Source organism: Rattus norvegicus, chromosome 18 (assembly GCF_021556685.1).
Source record: "Rattus norvegicus strain SHRSP/BbbUtx chromosome 18, alternate assembly SHRSP_T2T, whole genome shotgun sequence".
NCBI lineage: Eukaryota > Metazoa > Chordata > Mammalia > Rodentia > Muridae > Rattus > Rattus norvegicus.
In genome coordinates, this window is record NC_141551.1 from 34,094,365 (window position 1) to 34,115,074 (window position 20,710).

Here is a 20,710-nt window from a genome sequence, read left to right on the forward strand (position 1 = left end):
GGGACAGTCACTCCTCTTCTTGCAAAGTAGGGACTTCCCACATAATTTATTCAGAGGAAAGCGGGCTTGGAGGTGCTGCCTACATAAGCAGCTGTCTTTCTAACCTGCCCTTTTTGCAGTTCATCTTCCTTCTTTACCCTCCCTGCTTCACTTGGTCCTTAGACCTTAGACCTTAGACCTTAGAATGGCTGATAAAAATGTCCACCATTGCCTGGAAATTAAAAATGAAAAGCAAACATTATCGAGCTTCTGCAAAAACAAAAACAAACAGAAAAGAAAAAGGCAAGATGATAGAAAGGAATGGCTGGATCCTCAGACTTCTCGGCCTTATCACATGGAGCAAAGTACTAAAGGCACAGTGACTAACGTGGAGGGACAGCAGGGCCACGGGGCTGCAGTTATACTCCCCGATACCTGGGAGTATACCTGGGATACCTTTGGGGCAAAGTCAACCACTGACCAGCTGGTGCTATGTGCTGCCTTTTCCTGAGGAGCAACGGAGTCCTAGGACCTTGTATTAGGATAAGCAGAAATGCTTGGTACAATTTAAAAATCCTGGCTCCCTATCCCAGACCACTGAATTGAAATTTCTGGGAGAGGTCCTTAGGATGAGGTCATAGGTGATGCTAACCTTTGGAACGACTGTCCTCTAGGATCCCTGGGTCTCCATGAAAGACTCCAGAGGAACAAGTGTCAGGAATACACACTGACCTGGAAGGAATTCCTACAGGAGGTGGGCAGTGAAAAAAGACATGACATAGAGGCTAATTTCAAGCAGGTCATTCCTGTCCTCAAAGGGAAAAGGTCATGTTTTGTAATTGTTTTTTTTGTTTTGGTTTTGAAACAGGGTGTCACTACTTTTCCCAGGCTGGTCTTGAACTTGCAATCTTCCTATCCTACTCTGCTTCTCAAGAAGCTGATATCACCCATTATTTTAGTAGTACTAGACATCTCTCTGTCTCTCCATATATATATATGTATATATAAATATTAAAATATGTGTGATATATATGATATGATTACCCACATACACACAGTTTTCTTGAGGCAAGATTTCACTGTGTAGCTCTGATTGTCTTGGAACTCATCCTGTAGACCAAGCTGGCCTCAACCTCACAGAGATCCACCTGTCTCTGCCTCCCAAGTGCTGGGATTAAAGGCATGCACCACTATGCCTGCATACTTTCATTTTATTTTGAAAAGAGAGAGAGAAAAAGATCAGCTCAAGAACCCAAATATTAGAGAGCTGTACAACCTCTAGCTTTTTTTGTGCCTCAGTTTCCTCATTTGACCATGGGGTTCCACCAATCTCCATTTCCATCTGTGAGTGAATGAGAATGTCTATTCAAAGCCCTCAGTGTGTGTCTTGGACAGAATGAAAGCAAGATAAATATTTACACAAATGTACAAGTTGTTGAAAAAAATTGCGTGGGAACACACAGAACACACTGACACAGAAGTCACCATGAAGAAATGGAGGATAAAAAGAGACAGTGAAAGGTGAAAAGACACTGTCAGGGGGTAAAAAGAGACACCTGTTCATGGAGGAACAGGTGATCCTCTGTGGAGAACTCCAAAAGCTGCTCCAGGCTGTGTGGGAGGCATGGGGCAGAGGGGGCACTCCTCTGAGCTCCTGTGTGTGCAGGAGTGGGAGTGTGACAGAAAGGAGGAGAAAGGAAGGCAAGTTATACTCAGTGTGCTCATCTGTCACCGCGGATGAGTAATAGACAGGGTAAGAATCCTCAAGGCAAAGCTGTGTCATCAGAGTGGGAATGGAAAGGTCTCATTATTAGAGAAACCGATGCTGTGCGAAGCCAGAGCTTTTAGAGCACAGGGCACCAGCTGGACATTTTCCCAGGCTGGAGAAGTTGCTTTATTGATGGTTGGTGAAAGGTCTTGGGGGCTTTCTCTTACTTCATTGTTTATTGCCCGATTTTCTTTACCAGCCCCCAGGTGGAATCCTGAGGAAGTCTACTACGAAAGGAGGGGAGGGGGGATGGTTCCTTGTCACTGAAGGCAACCCTGTACTTTGAAGGGCTTGATTTGAACTGCTTAGAAAACCCGTCAGTGCAATTCATTATAAGCCCACCGAATGCTTTCAAAGAGCAGAAGATTGGGATGCAGAAACTGATGGAGGTAAACCATGCTTAAGTGACACTGGAGAAGCCTTCGCCATATCTATACTGTATTGGGAGAGATACACAAATGTCACACAGGAAGCCCTCAGGAAGCTTGCTAGGGTGCAATCATCATTGATTGTTATTAGCTGTGTACCACTATAGCTGTGGTCAGCATTCTCTCTCCATCTAAAAGACTGTGGAAGCACCTTCAGATCAAGTCTTCAGCCTTAGAAGCATAGCAGCATCACATGACACTGTTAACAGTGGGAGCCACCATCTTTTTATTTTGTAGATTCCCTGTTCTTACTGGGGGTAGCAGGAAAGGCAGCTATCTCTGGGATGGAGATCGCCAAGAGGCCACACCTCCCTTTCACGTCACCTTGCTGTGTCAAGGCAGACAAGTTTCCTACAGGACTCCCTTATTACTCCCAGACACCACTAATTACCATCCCAGGGTCTCTTTTCCAATTTGCAAGGCACAAACAGCTCAGAGGAAAGAGCAATTGTCATCTCCCTGTCTCAGATTTCCCTGTGTTTTAGATGGAAATGCTTGGACTTCCGTATCTGATCTCCGCAGAGCTGTGGATCACAATAAGGACATTTCAGAAAAAGTTCCGAGACTGAGAAAGAATGTGCAAACCACCAAGGGCACAGTTGCAAGACAAAGGTACCCTCCCAACGAGTCATCCTGCAAGCACCAAGGATATATCTGGGGGTATCTGGCCGACAATGGGAGGACAACTTAGTCCTTCATATAGAAGTCCTGGTCTGGACCCATGTGGTATGAAGGGAGGCTTTCTCAGGACTGACCCCGTGATGCTTCCTGATGAGCACATGTCTATGGCCCCTCATCAGGGGTGGGTTGTAAACACAATATATCTCAAGACATCCCCTCATCATTCACTTTCCACCACAGTGAGGGGACATCCTATATTGAAAGCTACTGTCCCTCATCCTCAACCAAGCCAAAACCGTTGCTTCAGTTCTTTTAACAGAATGCCATGGCTTATAAAAGCTTTCTGTTTTTAATGTCTGAAGGAAAGGCAAGCAGTTTTGCTCTTGTCTTCTGGATGAGGGAGTAAATGGCCAGCAGCCTAAGAGCTCAAAAGTACAAGAGCCAAGTATAAGACCTATCGTCTGCCTGAGTAAAGCGACCAGCAAACTCATCTGAAGATCAGCACCGTTTCCTGACCCCTGAGGCATGCTTTTTCCTTTCAAATGAAATCCAGCAAAGCCCTGATGGAGAAAATAGATTTAGACTCATGTTCAAGCCCCATCCTGCACTCTTCAAAGAGCTCTGTGGAAGGAAAGCTGAGAGTTCTTGCATCCTTCGGTACTGGTGGAAGAGATCAAGTTTGTCCTGAGGGCAGAGCAGAGGTCACGAGGTCCAGAGCACCGGGAACACACAAAGTGTATCCAGCACTGAGCAGCTGCTTCAGGGGCATTATCATTAGCAGATATCCTTTCACCTTCCCCAGCCCGTGCAGCTTCAGCCTCCCTCCCCAGTACTGACCCATCTCAGGAGCCAGTTGCCTTGGATCCCTCTTTAGCATTTGTCTCTTGTCTTTAAGTTCCCATCAGAATTCACTTGTTATCCCCCTCTGGCTTCCTATGGTCTGCCGCTCCTCATGGTCTCAGAGTCTGGAAACGGCACACAGAGTTGGGTTCTTATCTATCCTCACTGCCCCACAGAGCGCAATGCCATCTACAAGCCCCACCTATAGTTCCACTCTACAGTTGCCGCCATGACTATGAGACACCTTTGCCATATAACCTTGGGGTAACAACTTGTGGCTTTAACACTTGCTTCCTAGGGAAAATATCCATTCTTGGGACAGATTGAGGCAGATTTCTTTGTAGAGCATCCACCTTTCCTGTTTCTTCTGTGCCTTTAAAATACAAAGTTTTCCTCTTCCAGCCCAAAGCCATATAAACAAGTCCAGGAGGTTAGAGGATATGGGCCCCACGAAGAAGCTGACTGTTATTACTACACGTATTTGGGAAAGAGGACCTGAGTAGGGGGCATGTGCAGGAATAGATCCCCAAAATGAGTTTTTTCCATGATATTTTTGGTCCTTTCTTAAGAATAGGCTTTAAATTTTTGTGTGTATGTTTTTCTGTACTTACGTATGCCACGTGTGTGGTATATGTTTGTAACCGTAATGGTTAGATGGGAATATTGGGTTCCTTGGAGCTGCCATTACAAGAACTTGTGTGCACCAAATGTGGGAGCTGGAAACTTAACTTAGGTCCCCTAAGGAACAGGAAGTGGTTCTTGGCTGCTGGGCTATCCCTTCAAGCCAGAGTTGTGGTTTTTTGCTTTTTGTTTTGTTTCGCTTTTTAATACCAACAGGCATATCTAATGAATACATACAGGAACCCTACCGTTCTCAGTATAGATAAGAACATAGTGGACATAGTCTCTGAGACAGGAAGGGAGAAGTTGGCCCTGATCTCAGAACCTAGGGCCTCCACCCTATCATGACGTTGCAACCGAGCCTTGCTCTCCCTGGTTGTATCGACAGGGTTTGCAAACCCAGAGAGTGTTTCTTGCTGCAGGATTTCTCTGAGAAGCGAAGACAAAGAACGATTTAGGTAGTGGGTGAGTGGGTGGGTGGTAGGAGGAGGGAGGAGAAGCTGTTAATTTTGGATCTGTAATTCAGACTGCTCATTAAATGGCAGAGATGTCATTGCACCCTTACCTTCTCCATTCACCTTCTGAACTAAAAAGTCACAGCCTGGGATCTCTCCTCCCCATCCTTATAAGCTCTGGGAATAGTGGGGCTTTTTCCAACTCACCACAGAGAATCCTGCCCTGTGAGTCTCCTGTCATTCATGTGATCTCCCCAAAGAATGCATTCAACCTCTGGTAGAGCGTTTCACAGTGTAGGAGAATTTTCCAGGAATTGTTTTTTATTCTGGGCATTCCCACAGGGGTTAAGATAATCGAACCTCCCTGGTACCTAGTCGTCCAGGGGCCTTGTTCCTATTTCTGGGTCACTCAGATGTCGTCATCAGTAGGAATAATTGTTCCTAGCCTCCTAAATACTAAATCCCTCTTCAACTATGTTTGTCCTAGTTCTGCACACATTGAAAATCAAGCGAAAATCAAGCACAGCCAAAACAAAAACCCTAAGATCAGTATTGCATTTAGGTTTGTGTCTATGACCGATTATTACATTTTCTGTGTGCCAGGTTGTAAGTGGCCCTGTACAACCACACCAGTGATAGCTGGTCATGATACCTATACCTGGTCCAGGACCAGATACTGAGTCAGAACCCCTGAGGATGGTCCCATCAGCAGGAACCTTCATAACTCTGCTGTTTCTCAAGTTTGAGAGCCTTTGTCTCACTATCGGACATTACTGCTTACATTCATAAAGAAGGTCTCTAAAGGCTTAAGAACATGGAGTGAGCTGCCCACAGTATCAGTAACACCCAGGTGGGAACACAGTCTAAGATCTTGCTTTCCTATTGGTGAATACTTGGCATGCCAGAGAACCAAGGAGACAAACAGCTATTTCTATGGAAACAACAAGAGAGTTTCAGTTATTCAGGAAATAAACATTCGCCAAGCACCAGATTTGTGCCAGTCGCTATGCATCAAATGGCTGTGTCTCCTCAAATTCTTACATCCAAATTACAATCTCTCAAAGTAATGACATGGGGATGGGGTTGGGGGTTGTTTTAGGGAGTGGTTAGGGCAGCAGCCAGAGATTTCATAAACGGGGTAAGTGCCCTTACAACAAAAGAGCCTAGAAAGACCCCTTGCCCACCCCTTTCATGTTGTGTGGACACCGACAGACTTCACTGACTATGAATCAAGAAGCATCTGCATTCTGATCCACACATGGGATCCGCCAGTGCCTTGATCTTGGACTTCCAGCCTCCGGAAGAGCAGGCAAACACATGTGGTATCAGTTCGGGCAATCTGCTATAGTAGTCCCAGGAGGTTTAAAGTACCATGCATACTTATGTCCTCTCATTTAGTACTTGTCATAGGCTGGGTCAGGTAAGCATTCTGAAATCAGTAAGCTGCAGAGAAGAAACTGAATCCTGCTTAGTCTCTCTCTAAACCCCTCAGAGCTTCCCTGGGGCACATGTGCACATTCAGCAAATCCATGGTTCCTTGTGGCAGAAAGACCAGGAAACCAAGGGTGGATGCGTACACATCAGCAAATGAGATCACTCCGCTCCAGGGCCGAGAGTCCACCTCTCCAGCTCACTCGACACCCCAGACTGCTCATCCTCCCCTCCCTCTGAAAAAACACCAGCTTTCCCTTTTCTCCTTCTGAAACAGGGAAAACAAGTTCTTACCAAATTGGACATGTTGAGTCTCTTTCTTTTAATACCTTTCCAGGGAAGCAAGGCCCTCAGTAGGCTCCTGATGCCAGGAGCAAGATGAATTGCCAATTGGAAGCTTAGTAATATTCAATGAGGATTATCTTAATGCTATGAATGCCTTCAGCCAGCTCCCCACACAGAACGTGTACACGCCCTCGAAACTGGCTTGGGATTACCAGCAACCATCCAAATCGATGGCTGAGTTGATTTGCAAGCTCTGTGTGGTGACACGTCATAAAATGTCTGTGAAGGCAGGCAGCCGAAGGTGAAAGATTGGCATCGGTTTGTATGTTGTCTACAGTCTCCCAGTCATCATAATGTACTATTTGTTAAATATTTTGCTATTTTCATTTAAAGACAGATTTTTTTTACTCCTTGATTTATAGATTCAAAGAGATAGAAGGTAGAAACTCCGAGAATATTCGTTGACACAAATCATGCTAAATCTAAAGACAACCTGTCACTCCCTACTTAAGAACTTGTGATGGTTCTCTGCTACTTTAAGAATGGAGCTCAGAAGCTCCAATCCAGTTTAGGAAGCATTGTGTGGCCAGCCATGCTCCAATCCTAGTGTCTGATGCTCTTACACCCCTCTGCCCAGGTTAGGCAACCCAAGCAGTGCTCAGAAGGTCCCAGATCTTCCCATATTTCATTGCTCTGCAACCTTTAGGCTCTCAGCCTAAAATCCTCCCAAACTAACCAACTTCCTCTGGTCCCTAAAACCTTTGCCCACTTGTCACTTCTTTGGGACATATCCCTTCACTTCCTTGGAGTCGTCTCCAAAGCTGACCCTCATGACTCATGACATCACTCTTCTCATGGTTCATAGTAGTTTACTTATTTTTGTGTCACCTCCAAAGATAGGAGCTCCACGGAGGCCCACCACAGTGCTAAGCAAACAGTAAGCACTCACAGCATCATTGCTGAATGACTGAGCGATGACCTCATCACGTTCGTTTATTGTGCTATAGGGATTGAACTCAGGATCTTGTGTGTTCTAGGCAAAGGTTATATAACCAAACTAATAGCCTCTGCTCTTTTATTTTTGCCCTCGTTTGAGATGGTCTCACTAAGTCACTCACACTGCCCTCACACCTGTAATCCTCTTGCCTCTGTTACTCCCAGTAGCTAAGATTATAAACATAGGTCACATATGCCCAATATTTACATTCCCCGAGGGCTATGGATAGAACCCCAGAGATGAGAAATAAATGATTGTTCTCAGCCAATACTCTTGAAAAGCCCGTTCTACACCCATGGACTCTTATGGCCCAACAGGGTCAGCACATCTCAAAGTTCCCAAACCCTAGTCCAAAACATTACTTAGATAAGCCCATTTTTATTATCTAGATAAGCCCCACAATATTCACCAACCTAGAGAATGAAGTTAGACCAAACTCTGGACTCAGTCCCAGGCTGGAACTGTCTAAAAGCTCAATTTGATTCAGAGCTTCCTATTACAAGGCTGTATTCTGTGTGCTGGGAGATAGTGTATGCATTACAGAGAACTCCAAGGCAAATACAAACTGATGAAAACAGGTAACTGTGGTGGTTGGCGGCGTTGTTTCAATGACAGTCTCTGGACTTACCTAGGTCACAAGCCTTTAGCATCTATCATTAAGATTAGGTTAGCCTCTGGACATGCCCTAAAGGAGGGCAGCGCCACTCCCTGTGCTTGAGCCCTGAATTCCATAAAAAAGATGTGACTCCTAAGGCTGGGGAAACATCACAGAAGAGGAGGCAGAAAGAGTGTAAGAGCCAGCAGACGGAGTAATGCTGTGAAATGCTGTCTTCTGGACACGGCATGGCTATTATACGCATGAGCTCACTGCAGCTACGGTTCCAAGACCAAGCTATGATCAGTCAACGGTGTAAGGGGCGGTACTAATGCAGACTACAAGGCAAGAACAGGAGGAGAGCACGGAACTGGGAGAACGTGGTGGAAGTGCCTGGAGGTATTACCATCACTATGGGAACGGCCGAGGGGGTGTTAAGGAACAGGGTGGATATGACCAGGAGACAAAGTTTACATACGCTAAAAGCCAAGGACTAAAGTAAAAGGTGTTCTTAAAAGACCTGAAGGAGGTAAACTGAGCTTGAGTGGTTATTGTTCTCTGCTTCCGGACTGTGGATGCAGTCCACAGATCCTGCCACCGGGACCGCAACACCATGACAGACTAGACCTTCACACTGAGATCCCAAATATGCCCTCCCTCTCTCCCCTAAATTGCTTTTGTACGGATGTTTTCTCACAGCAGTGAGAAAAATGACTAACACGGCTGTGGAAGATGGTCCCCTAATACTGGCCATCAATACAATTCTCCAGCGACTGTTGGCAAGCCCATTTGAGAATCTAACATAAAGCGAGCCTTCAAGACAAAGCCAGTCGCACTTGACCACATTCAATGTATTATTTAAAATACTTCTATTAGTTACCACTAAATAAACACCAAAGGTTTTCACATAACCGAGGCATTTTTCTGAGGCTCCACCTTTGGAGGTGACAGGGACATGAGCAGGCTATCGCAAACCATGAAGTGCAAAGTCCCATGGTTTCCAGCTATTCTCAGAAATCATTCACAGTGATAGCTGAGACTGAGAAACACCAGTCACTTGCCATGAAGCATGCCCTTAAGGTTCTCACAGCTCCAGCCTGGCCTACTGACAAAGCCAGTCTGGCTTCCATATGCTCTGGAGTTTAAAATCGCTGTTGTGCGTCTTTACAAAACTTTTCTAAAGGGCTAAGGAGATGGCCCAGATAGCTCAGTTGCTAAAGTGCTTGCCCTGGAAGCATAAGGACCCGAGTGTTGATCCCAGTATCCACATAAATGCACATGTGCAGGTCCTATGCGTACTGTCACAGTCTCTGTCACTTCATCAGTGCATCGGTCCAGTTCCACTTACCTTGAAGTCAGATAAAACAGTTCCTAAACCAGTCTTTTGAGAGAGTCTCTTTCGGAACTTGGAATTTCCTGGTTCAGCTTTGTTGGCTAACTAGAAAGGTCCAGTCTCTCTCTGTCCAAGTGATAAGATTACAGGCATGGGCTGTTGTGCCCAGCTTCTTATGTGGTTACTGGTGATCCAAACTCAGAGGAAAGCTAGTAGTTTTTGAAAGGGAGGGGAGGAGGAGCAGTCTGGGGTGTCAGGTGAGCTACTGAGGTGGACTCTCAGCCCTGGAGCGGAGTGACGTCGTTTGCATGTGTCCGCATCAGATCCAACCTTGGTTTCCTGGTCTTTCTGCCACAAGGAACCATGGATTCTCTGAATGTGCCCCAGGGAAGCTGTGAGGGTTTAGGGAAAGAGTAAGCTGTTACAGTTTGTTCTCTGTAAGTTACTGAGTAGTAAAAGCTGCTCATCCTACCTGATCTGACTTCAGAATGCTTATCTGGCCCAGCCTATGACAAGCATTAAATGAGGGAACATGTCTACGCGTAGTACTTAAAGTCTTTTGGGCCTACTATAACAGATCTCCCAAACTGGTGTCTTATAAGCAACCAAATATATTTTTCCTGATGTTCTGGAGGCTGGAGGTACAAGATCAAGACACTGGCAGATCTTGTGGATGTATGGATCAGAAAATAGCTGATTCTTGATTCATTCCAGTATTCGGGAACACGCTGTTTCCTTGGATTTGGCCACGTCCTCCAGCTCTTACACTCCATCTTCACCCTGTCCCACATAGATCTTGAAGCTTGAGGGAAATGGTGTGGTGCCTATGTAGAAGGAGTGCTCCAGAGTCCCTCACTTCTGCACGCTGTCCAGTCTTGGGTCTCTGTGCTAATTACCATCTACTGTAAGAAGAAGCTTCCCTGCTGAGGGTTCAGTGGTGCACTATACACGGGTAGCCATAGGTCATTAGGAGTAGTTTTATAACTATGCTCATCTACCAGGATAATTGCAATAGATTTCATCTAAAGCCTCTGACCTAGCCACTCTCAGGCTTTTGACCTCATTAATTGTGTTAGCTGCAATTAATAAAAGTTAATGCTATTAATTGCATTAATAGTGTCAGGTATGGTTTCATCGAGGCTGACTGAAACGTGGCTGGTTACTTCCATAATAGCGATGCCACTATTGCGCCAGTGAACACGTCTTGCAGGCAGGTCACTGTTGTAGCTTACAGAGTTCATAACTGAATGATATTGATGATTGCATTTCCCCTCTTGTAGCATGGATAGTACCTTCCAGCATTACCAACGCTGGTCGGTAAGATGCTGCTAGTTGAGCACCAGTTCAATTTCTTCATGTTTAGGACAAGTATGTGGTATTTTTAGCAATAAAGTCTTCGCATTAATTGTAAAGTGCAACAAATAGCACTGTCAATAGCTTGTAGCATTTTGAGACATCTATGGGACCCCTTTGGCCAATAACTCAAAAAGATGTAACCCATTCCTGTTACCAAGAATTTTATTTGGTAGCATATGATATCTATCCCATTGAGACATTGTTTCCTCCATTAAATCTCCATTAAATGGTGACTCCATTTAAATTGCATTTATATCCATATGCATATATGTATATTCTTCCACATAGCTATAATAAACTTTCTCCTCCACCATACCTAGAAGCAGTCACAGCTTTTCCTTTCCTTTATATTTCTTTTTTCATCCACATTCTTAGTCCAACCCACAGCTGATTGACCCAAAGATTAAAAAAAAAAAAAAACAGAGAGAAGAGTCAGACCTAACAGAACAAATATTTTTCAGACTTGAAGCTGAAAAGTAATTTAGAGACAAAAAATTGGACATAAAAACAAAACTGGGTGATTCTGTTTACCTTTGAAGGACTCTCTATTTTTGATTTAAAAATAGATGAATTTTTATCCAAATGTATTGTATCAACTGGTCATTATTTACTGTTCTGGCATATCCCTCCTTTTTCTTCGACAGGGTTTCCTGAGGTAGCCCAGGTTGGCCTTTGCCTCTCAGTCCTGTCCCATCCTGCTGAGTGCTGGGATGACAGGTGCCTGCTGTAGCCAGCCATTTCTTTCCATTCTCTCCTTATCTGTTCCAAACTCACTTCCCTCTCTTCTTGCAATAGATTAACCTGAAGTTACTGTTACAGTTCCAAGGACTGAACTCTACTGTCTGAACCGAAATAAAAGTCTGGGATCAAAGCTACTGTAGATGTTACTGATTGCAATAACACGTCCTTTTATATTACAGCTATGTTACATGGGATACAAGAAGGTCAAGAGCACAGACCAAGTAGATCTGAATCCCAGGTTCACTTTGTAGACTCTGGAGCATACATGACCTCTCTAGGACTCTATTTCCTCATCTGTAAAATGAAGTTTAGTTCAGAATCTGGCAGAATAATGATAATTGCTATTGTTTATTCTAGCACACAGCCAGCCCCACCCCTATTAAACTTCTACAGAGTGCTGCAGTACCCAAGACCATGTAAGCCTCTAGGCAACCACTTTGTGGACGGACAGTCATGCAAAGGTCATACGAATAACAGCTTTGGTAAAAGTCAGGAGCTGGGCTCAGTTTTAAACTGTACTTTAGATGCAGCCAGATTAATAATAAGAGGCCAGGCGTAGGGATAATGGGTAACCTTGACTGGGCACTCACCCTGTGTCACACTCTTTGAAGCGTTTTATGAGCATCTTTTGTATGTATGTACACAACAGCTCCACTGGGTGTTATTATTCCCATCCCTTATATCACACATGATTGTTTAGACAGGGTCTCATGTAGTCCAGGGTGACGTCATATTCCCTAAGTAGTCAAAGATGAGCCTGAGCTCCTAATCTTCCTGCTTCTACCTCTGAAGTGCCAGAATTGCAGGAGCGTGGCACCACCCCCAGCTTTGGGCCTTACTCTTATTTAATAAGATGGCTAGGTTCACTTGACCCCAGAGGAACGTGGCTAGGACACATAGAAAGTGCAGGCACTGTGACCAATATCTTTTGCGCACTCTCTATATGGTAGCTATTGCTCCAAGCACCGCCAATACTTATTAAGAAACGTGTCGCTCACAACAAGCCTGAGAAGTAGAAAAGTTGTTGATTGCAACGTTTATGGGTGGGGCTTGGAAATGCTGAACACACTGTTGATGGTAGAGCTGAGATTTCCAGACGTCAAGTCCTAAGCCTTCTCCTTAGGAACGTAGTAATAGTTCAATGCAATTGAACTATCCTCGGTGCTCAGCAGATCTTTACATCAATTGGTCTCAGCACAGAGTGATCAACACAGATGTTGTTCTTGCTTCCTGAGGTGGAGACAATGTAGAAGAAAAGTGAAGGGGAACGCAAGTAAATGGGACATAGTAGCATATGATTAATGTATAATTGGCACCAACCAGAAGTCCCTCAGAAGTGTCTAATTGATTTGACAAATGTTACATTCAGGAATAGAAAATTCATTTCATTTAAATATTAAAAAGAGAGTGCTTGTTTCTCATGCATTCTGTACTTGTCCTTGAAGACCAGACTCAGGATAGATGGACGTCTAAGACTAATCATAGCACTCGGTGTGACTCAGTTATGCAGTTTCCTTGCCTGTGTAATCAAAATCGCAATGCTGTGGTTGCCCAACAGCCTTGGCAAACCGCCAGTTTTTGCACAAGTCTGCTTGGCCATATCTTGTTTGTGGTTTTAATCAAAGCATTTACTGAGTTCCTCAGAAAGGAAACAGTGAAAAAAAGACAGAGTCCACTTAGAGTGGCGTGCCAGTCATGGCCTTTCCTTTCTCCAGGCAGGTACCTGTTCTGGATTGCTGGTGGACAACTTCACTTTCAGATCCTGTGGAACTCATTGTCTTAATATTATATGGGCAGGATATTCGGATTTACCTCACTTCCTTGCAAGCGTTGTAGTAAATCTTCGATGATTTAAGCTATTTGGGGGTTTGGGGTTTGTGAGTGTATGTGTGTGTGTTCATATATATATATATGTGTGCAATGTGTGTAGAGGCAGAAGTCAATCTTAAATATCATTCTCAAGAGTTATCAACCTTGTTCTTTGAGATAGGGTCTCTCCCAGGGATCTGGAACTTAGCAATGCTAGTGGGCCAGGGAGCCCCTAGCTCCACCTCCCCAGATCTGGGATTACAAGCACGTGGCTTCCCAGATGGGTAATAAGGTCAAACTCAGGTCCTCATGTTTGTGGGCTAAGCCCCTGTTTTGTTTGTTTGGGTTTTTTGTTTGTTTGGTTAGTTGGCTGGTTTATTGGTTGGCTTGGTTTCGTTTTTTGTTTTGTTTGTTCCTGTTGTCTTTAGGAAAAAAAAATGTAGTTGAGACTGTCCACAAACTTACTATGCATCACAGTTTGACCTCGAACTCCTGATCCTCTCCCTTCTATCTCCCAAGAACTAGGATTACAGAGTGTACCACAACGCTCTGCATATATATATATATGTATATATTTGTATTTATATGTATATATGTATATATATATTAGAATTGTATGTTCATTATTAAAAATTACAAAGATGCACAAGCAAACTGAAAACAATAAAACCCAAATAATAAGCCAACCTATCATAGTTAACTTTGACTTGTATTCTAATCAAAACACTGTATATCTGTGTATTGTTTAAAAATAACCTTAACTCTGCTAGGCATGGTGGTACACACATGTTACCACAGCACTTGAGACATGGAGACAATCTAATTGCTGCCCTGAGCGACAATGTGAGACTCTGTCTCAATAAACAAACAAAGAAACACCTTCCAAAAAAGAACAAAACTAACTAAACAAAAGGAAGCATACTGGAATCATGTGATTTTTTTCACATTTCTATTCAGTTAGTTGTTAATGTTCTTCATGACATAAAATACATTTCCCTCTATCATTACTAAAAGTTACAGAGCATTCTCATATCACATGTGTTTAACTAGTTTCCCATTGTTTCATATTAAGGCTCTTTGTAACTGCTCACAAGTGTAACTAGTGCTGTGAGAAATACACTTGGGTATGTGTCTGTTCACATTAGAATAAACTTCTAGATGTACCATGGCAGTGGGTGAACAGGTTATACTCTTAGGGCTGTAACTATATGAGGATTTTTTTCAGAAGACTTTGTAGAAATGATACAGAGGACCCCTTGTACACTTTCCACACTCCTCAGTAATGGCATCTTCTAGGGCATAATAGACATGAGCCAACTGACATGGGAATACAGTTGACTGGGACTTAGAAGCAGAGTCATTTTTCACTATTGATAGAATGATAAGATGCACTCTTACCTAGTTTTCTACTTTGTGTTCTCACATGATGCCTTTTAAGTCTTCTAGTCTGGAGAGAAAACATAGGTACACTTATCAGGCTAGTCCACTGAAAATCGGGAGGAAGATTCTCACTAAAGGCAAAGATGGCCAAACCACTCTTCATGATACACTTCTTTATAAGACGCCAGTACAGAGCATCTCAAAGCCAGGTACCCTAACCCAGGGTCCTTCTCTCTTAGTCTCAGGGTGAGGAATCCTTCCTGCCTCCCCTTTTCATTCCTGACTATACCAAGGACACTTTAGTGTCCCTTTTTAGCCATAACTACACAAACTACATCTGCAAATATACCAAGTGAATCTTTGGCTCATTTGCAGAATTATTTTTGAAGTTCCCTTTTAAGATAAATTTTCATCAGAAAAAAACGATTTAATGTTTTTAAGTGTATTCCTATGACAGGAGCCATGAGAGTGGAAGCATTGTTGACCGGAGCCTTCCATTCGATAGGGAACTGGGTGGCTGCACATACTGACCGCTATGTTCTTCCTTGGAGTTAATTTGGTTTAGAATGAAAAGTCTTTGGCACCTTTTCAAAAGTCTGTTTACCAAAAAGGAAGAAAAAGAGGAGGAAGAGAAGAATCCTACATCTAGTAAGCGCCTTTTGACTGCATCAACAGACTCCTTGGGAAGAATCCATGAGGTGTATCCCATAAGTAACCTCATTTGCTACATGAGGAATGCAAAGAAGAGAGGAATGAAGTGGGCTATGTAGCAACTGGCAGAGCTGGAACTCAGATCAGGTTTGTAGGAGTCCCCAGTTATGCTCTTGTCATGGGTTCAAATTGCTTCTCATTAACTTAAGGACCACAAGTCCTCTTGAGAACATAAATAATAACTCTTACCCTTGTCTCAGACTTAAATGACTTTACTGCAGGCCCAATGGTTGCACAGGACTAAAGTAACCCTCCTCACCTACAAACATCTCCTGATGAGAAATAAACCCCTCAGGTAACTTCATTTCAAAGAAAGACAGGGTGGAACCCCATTGTCAGCCAGACTACCCTTCTAACTGCTTTCAAATCCACTGCTAGAAAGGTGCCCATTTTTCTACCTGCCTTCTATTTCCTGAAGAGCTCCAAAATTTCCCAAGAACTCACTGGAAAATCAAACCACAGGGGCTAATCTAACATCAGGAAATAGCACATCTCTATTTAAATATTATAAATGAATATGCAAATTTATACTATGCACTAAAGGAGGAGAGGGTGAGAAGAACAAGCCTCCTCCAAAATGCAATGAGAGCCAAGAGAGGCCATCTTAATGTCACAACTCTGGCTGCAGAGAGCTAGAGGTTACGGGAACTCTTTGAATGGATTACGGAAGGATTAACGCTGTGGTAGAGATCCTGAGGTTATGAACACTAAAAGCAGAAAAGAAAAATGATTTACGTGGGTCATTGAGATAACTTCAGTAGCAAAAGCACTTGCTCCCCAGCCTGACCTTCTGAATCTAACTCCTGGACCATTTGAAGGAAGGAGGGAACTGACTCCCAGGAGTTGTCTTCTGATCCCCACACCTATGCCATCACACACATAACTTGTGTCTACACAAAGACACATAGACACACACATACATAGAAATAGACACACACAGGCACACATGCACATACCAGACACACACAGACACACAGGCATACACAGACACAAGCCATACTACCGAATAGTATGTTTTAGATGGCATACCACTAAAATTATAATTCCAAAAATTATATCCAAACCAGGTGCATTTATTTTATGATTTTCACACTGAAAGAAATTCTCTTCGTCTGAGAGAAAGGCTGGTAATTTATTCAGCAACAGAAGTTAGAGGCAGTCATTCTGTGTGACACCTTCTGGACATAAACTTACCTCTGCTCACAGGACTTACCAAAATCTCAGAAGAATCATGAAAAGAAACAAGAGATGAGAATGTTCTCCATAAGCCATCACCACCTAAGAAGACTCTGCTTCTGGATCAGGGCCCTATGAGTGTGATCAGGTTCTCAAAGGTGACCTACATGACCATCAGACAACATTTGTGTTTGGAGGCAAGCAGTATATGGGAAGATCTTGACACTGCCTAGTGACATCTACTTAAATCTAGTGAAAATTCTTAGTTCAAGTAAAAGGTGGAGCTCAGTGTATTCAGTTTGACTCCAAAGATGTGTCTGATATAATACAGGTTTGATGTATAGTGCCCTAAATATGATTTTTTGGTAGTCTTTCAAGTTGGCCTTGAACTCACAATCTAGTACTCAACATAGGCCTGACTTCCAAACACAACGCTTTGAAAACAGTATTCATCCATTCATGCATTTCCCCCTTCCACTCATAAGTTCACTTGTACACATATAAACACCAACTACATACCAGTCACATAGTTGGCCAAATAAGTGCTTTGCTCCCCTCTGCTCTGTTTGGGAGCGTTAGACATTAATGGATGATTACAGGGCCGAGTTGCAGTTGTGAAAACCTTTATAAAAGAGGATGACAAACTCACTACTCACAGAAATCAAGACCATTTCCCAGAAGAAGGGGCATTTAATTAAAGCTCAAAGTTACAGAGAATGTGAAACAGGCAAAGAGGGAGGGAAGAGGAAAGAGAGAGAGAGAGAGGGAGAGGGAGAGAGAGAGGGAGGGAGGGAGGGAGGGAGGGAGAGAGAGAGAGAGAGAGAGAGAGAGAGAGAGAGAGAGAGAGAGAGAGAGGGAGAGAGAGAGGTTGAAGGAAAAAAGGCAGTGCCTCTGGAATAGAGAGAGATTGAAGGAAAAAAGGCAGTGCCTCTGGAATACAGAGAGGATATGTTCACACAAGCTCAGGCAGATAAGCCAGATCATACACAGTCTTGCAGGCCAGAAGAAAGACTTGGATTTCAGCCTAAGGCCAGTAGGAAGGATGTTGAACGGGGAACCAAAACAATCAGATTAGCCTACTTTTAGCATGAACCGACATGTGAATACAGGCAGTGTAAACCTAAGTGCTGCAGACATTAAACAGGCAGGTAGCCAGGAACTGGCTTGTAAGGAGTTGGTGAATCCGATTGTGATGCAGGGGACCTAGAGTCTGGGAAGGATGTAGAGTTCACGGTTTTGTTTGTTTGTTAGGAACTAAGCTGTTTGTCTGATTTGATGCCAAGGTAGTGCTTGGGAAAGCCAAACTAAAATCTCCATCTAAATCCATCCCCCCACCCCCAACCCAGTCTTCCAACGCTTCAAAAGAAAGGTTCTTCTAGAGACTAACCTCTCAGTGGGTGGTTGGGGACCACCTACAGGTATGAATTGAGAGCCCAACCCTTGACCCCCAGTTAATGTAAACTTTGTCCTGCCCAAATCTTCCACCCTCACTCTGCGGGTTTTGAATTTCCAAATGCCAAATGCACTAGAAAAGGGTAACTCATTGGTCTTTCCTGCCTGCCTTCTCAGGGGAGCAGATGTGATTGAATTTTCTCAGTAATGGGAGGCTCCAAAGAAGTTTGCAACCACCCTGACTGCTGAAACAGAGAGGGGCTGTGAGAGGAGAGAGCCAAAGAACTCTAATTTCCTTTATTCTTACTTTTCTTTTTTCCCTGTAGCCTGAGTTGGTGCAGAACTTCTGACTTTATTTCCAAAGTACTAGGCTTACAGGCAGGCATCACCATGCCTTATTTAGGAGAAAACGGTTACAAAATTTCAAAGAACACTTAAGGAACAAGGTAGACAACAATGCTTATTTTATTATGTAATTTTGTATCACTGTACCGATAACATCTGGTTCACTGGATTTAAAAAGACCTGCTTTGAGTGTGCTCACTCAATGCAAAAAAATTAAATTAAAATTTACAGTATTATAATTTGAATAGATGCCAAATGTCCTGTTCCTTTTCTCCAATCAGGAAGGGAAACTTCGTTTCCAAATCACTTGAAGGTTGGACAAAAATAACCATTCCCCCAACATTCTGTAGCATCCCAGGCAGACTTCAGCCCTTCAGAGAGGACATCCCAGCTCTCATGATTTTGTCAACCAGGAGAACTTTGGTGGCAATCACAGTATAGGGGTGAAGCAGCTGCTTCTTCACACAGTAGTTATCCCACACACCCATTTCTGTGGCCACCATCAGCTCACCTGTGTTCAGATCCACACCTACAAGCTGACCAGATTCTGAATGTTCAGCTTGAACTTTAATGTTTTCTGAAGATCAAAACCAGAGTTCTGTGCCAGAACCTTGGGAATGATGAGCAAGGCGTCTGTACATGCCTGGACTCCAAGCTGAGCTCTGCCCTTCACACTGGGCTTGTATTTAATCAGAGCCTCTGCTAGTGCCACTTCTGCACCTGCACCTGGGACAACCGGGACAACACAGCCATCATCAATAGCATTTTTGACAGCCCTCAGGCCGTCTCTTATTGTATCCTTGATTTGAGTCAACATGTGCTTATTTGGTCCTTTAACCAGTAAAGTGACAGAACAGGGATTGCTACATTTCTCAATACAGGTGAACATCTCCTTGCCTAGTGTATACTCATAGACAAGCCCTGCATGCCCTAAACAGTCAAGATTCAGGTCATCAAAGGAGTTAAGAGCTATCCCACCACAAGCAAGTGTCAGCTTTCCATGTTTCTCCTCTTGGCTCTGAGCAGAGCTATGATACCTTCTTTTGCAAAGAAAAGGGGTCAATACCCTTTTGATTAATAACAAGTCCTTTATCTGAATCACCACAGACTTTCTTCTTCAGTTCTATGATTTTTTAAATTCTATCTTCAATGAATTTTCTTTCAGCCTTTACTAGTTTCTCTCTCTTTTCTGTTCTCTTGCAAAAAAAGAAAAAAAACCAAAACAAACAAACAAACAAACAAACAAAAAAAACAGAATTCACTCTGTCTTCTCATGTTGCATGAGATGTAGGCATTTTCTACTCTTTTCTTCATATCAGGATGCCGTGCCCCATGATCCAAAACAAGCCCCCGATTAAGCTTGTATCAGTTTCATATTTATGCTTCACCTCCATGATCTCAACCATAAAGAGGTCAATGGGCTCATCTTTTTTCCTAATGGCCAAAATGGAGTCCACCATAGCCTCTGCAAGACATCTGCACATCAATGAGTGTTTCTCTGTCCATCTCTTTGCTTACTTTGACTTGTTCCAAAAACTGGAGTGCTTTTTCCTTTGCAGCTTCAAAACCTTCAGATATTATTCTAGGATGAAGACCTTCAGAAACGTAGAGGTCCTCTTGTTTGTGCAGCTCCCCGATGATGAGGACATTGGATGTAGTGCCATCACCAGTTATGTCATCCTGGGCTGTAGCCGCTTTTGCTATCAAAGAGGCTGTGGGTGTTGAATTAGCATTTCACGAAGCAGCACATTGCCATCTTTAGTACATTTGATGTCTCCAGCACCAGATACAAACATCTTCACGGTGCCCTTAAGCCCCGAGTTGGTCCTCAGAACATCCTGCAAGCCCCATGCTGCGCTGCTGTTCACCACCAGCACTGCCTGTGCCCCGGCCACCTCGGCTTTAGGATTTAGGGTCTTCACTGCCATCATGACTGGCCTAGCTCAGGGAAAGGCCGAGAACAATGTTGTTCTTACTTTTCTTGGGTTGCTTCCGCAGTCTGTGAAAGATACACAGTGGACTTCATGTGTAAATATGTGTGGACTTACATAGTAAAATTATTTGAGTAGACTCATTGTAGTACAGGAGTTTGTAACATTAAAAACTCAGGTTCAAGTCAAAAGTTGTAACTGGAAAAGTTATAGCACCTACAACCTAGAGCTTCTGGAAGATTCACTGAGGTAGTTTGCTTAAAGTTTTCTCACTGGTATTGAAAGAGCATACCCCAAAACGGGGAGCCACATCTCTCGCTCCGATCGTGGGGTGGGGTGCCCCCAGGAATCACGAGTAGCCATTTTTTTTGGTTCTTTTTTTTTTTTTTTTTTTTTCGGAGCTGGGGACCGAACCCAGGGCCTTGCGCTTCCTAGGTAAGCGCTCTACCACTGAGCTAAATCCCCAGCCCCACGAGTAGCCATTCTTGATGTAACAGCAAGAGGTAGCTTTTATTA

General features: G+C 43.6%; 1 long non-coding RNA gene and 1 pseudogene across 1 annotated transcript in view; both read right to left on the reverse strand.

Moving 5' to 3' along the window:
* Positions 1–10,854: 10,854 nt before the first annotated feature.
* Positions 10,855–20,710, reverse strand: part of LOC147999758 (uncharacterized) — an 88,023-nt gene continuing 78,167 nt past the window's right edge. The window contains exons 2-3 of the long non-coding RNA XR_015642516.1: positions 14,658–14,706; positions 10,855–12,680 (exon numbers count right to left, since the gene is read on the reverse strand). This is a non-coding gene — a long non-coding RNA (uncharacterized LOC147999758). The remainder of the gene's footprint in view (positions 12,681–14,657; positions 14,707–20,710) is intronic.
* On the reverse strand, positions 18,251–20,212 carry Cct6a-ps5 (chaperonin containing Tcp1, subunit 6A (zeta 1), pseudogene 5; annotated as a pseudogene).